Raw genomic sequence first — 3,799 nt, 5'->3', positions numbered from 1 at the left:
TTGGCCCGGAGGGCGGGATCCCCCCGATTAATTCAGTACGAGATCCGAAAGCCGATTTAAACCCCTACAAATGAAATGGGGAAAAAAGAGAAAAATATTCTCCGAAAACCTTTTTTTTAAATTGAGGACAATACAATATAGAACAAAATAAGGATTTGGTATAATAATACAATTTTTTTGATATTTCTATTTAAAAAATGAAAAAGTTTAGTTATCTATTCAAACAAGATATACACATTACTAATAGATTGAATGAAATCTCAAAGAATCCCACGTTCAAGGTATTACTCGCAAATACATATATATATCTTAACTTAAGATTGACTATTCTAGCTTAATTCAAATTCGAATTTTTGGAATCCTTTTATTCGCGAGGAGTCAGATGAGAAGAAACTCTCGTGTCCTATTTAAGTAGAGATGGAATTCGAAACAACCATCAACTATAACCCCAAAAGAAATCCGTATTCCGTAAACAACATAGAGGAAGAATGAAGGGAATATCTTATCGAGGTAATCATATTTCTTTCGGTAAATATACTCTTCGAGCTTGAACTCGTGGGATTACATCTAAACATATAGAAAGCAAAGCCGACGAGCAATGACACGAAATGCATGTCGTGGTGGGAAAATATGGGTACGTATATTTCCGTACAAACCGATACACACTAAGACCCGCAAAACACGTATGGGTTCGGAAAAGGATCCTCGAATATTGGGTAGCCGTTGTTAACCGGTCAAATACTTTATGAAATGGGTGGAGTAATTGTAAAATATAGGCCTTATGGGCTATTTCACTAGTAGCATCCAAAATGCCTATACGAACTCAATTCATTATTTCCTAATGTAATAGAAAAAAATCTAGAAAGAGCTCTTAGATATGAAACAAAACCGCATGTTTCTTTTTTGGACAAAAATATTTCTTTTTTTCTTCGCCTTTGCATTCAAAGACCGAATTAAAAAAATGATTCAACCTCGACTCATTTAAATGTAGTGGATAACAACGGGCTCGAGAATTGATGTGTATTCGAATCATAGGAGCTAGCAATCGTCGATATGCTCATATTGGTGACGTTATTGTTCTTTGTGATCAAAGAAGCGATTATCAAATATGCCCCTAGAAATATCGTAAATAGTTAGAGTCAGTAATTGTGCGTACCTATAAAGAACTCAAACGTGACAACGGGATGATAATACGATATGATGACAATGCTGCATTGTTATTAATCAAGAAGGAAATCCAAAAGGAACAGAATTTTTAGTGCAATCGCCCGGAATTGAGAGAGTTAAATTTACTAAAATAGTTTCATTAGCTCCCCTGAGGTATTATAAAATGAAATTGTGATCTGTTTCTAGTGGGGTATTTGAAAGAAATAGATTAATTAGTAGATTGTGTCTCATGCATATATCTTTAATAATTCATATCATATTCAAAAATAAATAAGTAAAAAACACGTTGATTATATCAAATTTGGAGACCCCAATAATTTTAGTTCATCATGGGTAGGGACGCTATTCTTTGAGATAATAACTTCTATACGAAATGTCTTTGATATGGATCGAAAAAGGGTGGTTCGAATAGCATCTACTAATATTACCGAAATTATTGTTCAAATACTTTTACGAGAGGGTTTTATTGAAAACGTGAGAAAACATCGAGAAAACAACAACGATTTTTTGGTTTTAACCCTGCGACATAGAAGGAATAAGAAAAGACCCTATAGAAATATTTTAAATTTAAAACGAATCAGTCGACCTGGTCTACGAATCTATTCTAATTATCAACGAATTCCGCGAATTTTAGGTGGAATGGGGATTGTAATTCTTTCTACGTCAATTGGGGCTCTCCCTTCACCACCCCTATGGGGATGGTCTACAGGGTTCATAACTACTCCTCTTACTACAGGATGCTTGCCTAGCCAACGCTTAGATCCGGCTCTACCCAAACTTTTCTAGTTCACCCCAACATTCCCCACTTGTCCGACCGTTGCTGAGCAGTTTTGGATATCAAACGGACCTCCCTGAGAAGGTAATTTTAATATGGCCGATTTCCCGCTTCTTTTGCGATCGGTTTCGCTCAAAGACCATTGCTCTAGCTAATTGTCCACCCTTTCCAAGTGTGATTTCTATGTTATATATGGCCGTGCCTAAGGGCATATCGGTTGAAGTAGATTCTTCTTTTGATCAATCAAAACCCCTTCCCAAACCTGCATGCTTCTTCCAAAGCATACGCTTTCCTGATGTAGATGATGATATCTATACGTATGGATCTTAGATATATCGTAGAATGAAGTACCACATGGGTGGATATATATATGGATCCAAATCTGCCGAATCACTCATGTTATGATCTTTTACATCCTGGGTTTTCCCGTTCCGTCATCTGGCATATGTTCTTCATGTAGCATTTAGACCGAATGACTCTATGAAATTACGTCGATGCTTCCACATATTATGGGTAACGTAGGAGACATCTCTATTTATGTATCAGATTCCATTGAGACGGAACCTCATGTAAATACCATGGAATAAGGTTTGATCCTATTCATGGAGATTCGTAACTATTCCAAAAATGGAAAGTTCGACACAATTGGGATTTTTTTGGAAATTGGAAGCGATTAATTCATGATGCGGCATGTACGGAATGAAAACTTCATTCTCAATTCTACGAGAATTTTTATGAAAGCCTTTCGTTTGCTTCTTTTCGATGGAAGTTTGATTTTCCCGCAATGTACCCTAATTTTTGGTCTAATTCTTCTTCTGATGATCGCTTCAACCTCTGATCAAAAAAATATACCTTGGTTATGTTTCATCTCTTCAACAAGTTTAGTAATGAACATAAGGGCCCTATTGTTCCGATGGAGAGAAGAACCTATGATTAACTTTTCGGGAAATTTCCAAACGAACAATTTCAACGAAATCTTTCAATTTCTTATTTTACTATGTTCAACTCTATGTATTCCTCTATCCGTAGAGTACATTGAATGTACAGAAATGGCTATAACAGAGTTTCTCTTATTCGTATTAACAACTACTCTAGGGGGAATGTTTTTATGCGGTGCTAACGATTTAATAACTATCTTTGTAGCCCCAGAATGTTTCAGTTTATGGTCCTACCTATTATCTAGATATACCAAGAAAGATATACGGTCTAATGAGGCTACTATGAAATATTTACTCATAGGTGGGCAAGCTCTTCTATTCTGGTTCATGGTTTCTCTTGGCTATATGGTTCATTCGGGGGAGAGATTGAGCTTCAAGAAATAGTAAACGGTCTTATCAATACACAAATGTATAACTCCCCAGTAATTTCAATTGCGCTCATATTCATTACCGTAGGAATTGGGTTCAAGCTTTCCCCAACCCCTTCTCATCAATGGACTCCTGACGTATATGAAGGAGTGTGGTTCGTTCGAGAAATTCCTACCTCTCTATCTATCTCTAAGATGTTTGGATTTTTCAAAACTCCATGGACATGTAGAAGAGAAATGCTATCCCCACTCAGACCAAGACATAACTTTTACTTGTTCAAATAACAATTAAGGTGAAGTAGGGTCAGGAACGATGAATCTCTTTATGATAAACAGATCCATTTTGCAAGTTCGTTATCACGGGTAGTTCCTACAAAGGATCGGACTAATGACGTATAAAATACTTGAATTCTTGATGTAGATGCTACATAGTTGGTTCTCATCCTTCAGAGACTACGAGTGTAATAAAAGCATCCGTCGACAAAAGGATCACCCTAAGATGATCATCTCGTGGCTCACGAGAACGAATTAAATCGTAGATGGTTCTATTT

The sequence above is a fragment of the Lycium ferocissimum genome, chromosome 11 (genome assembly GCF_029784015.1).
Source record: "Lycium ferocissimum isolate CSIRO_LF1 chromosome 11, AGI_CSIRO_Lferr_CH_V1, whole genome shotgun sequence".
NCBI lineage: Eukaryota > Viridiplantae > Streptophyta > Magnoliopsida > Solanales > Solanaceae > Lycium > Lycium ferocissimum.
The sequence above is the reverse complement of the archived record's forward strand: the minus strand, read 5'-3'. Positions refer to the sequence as shown.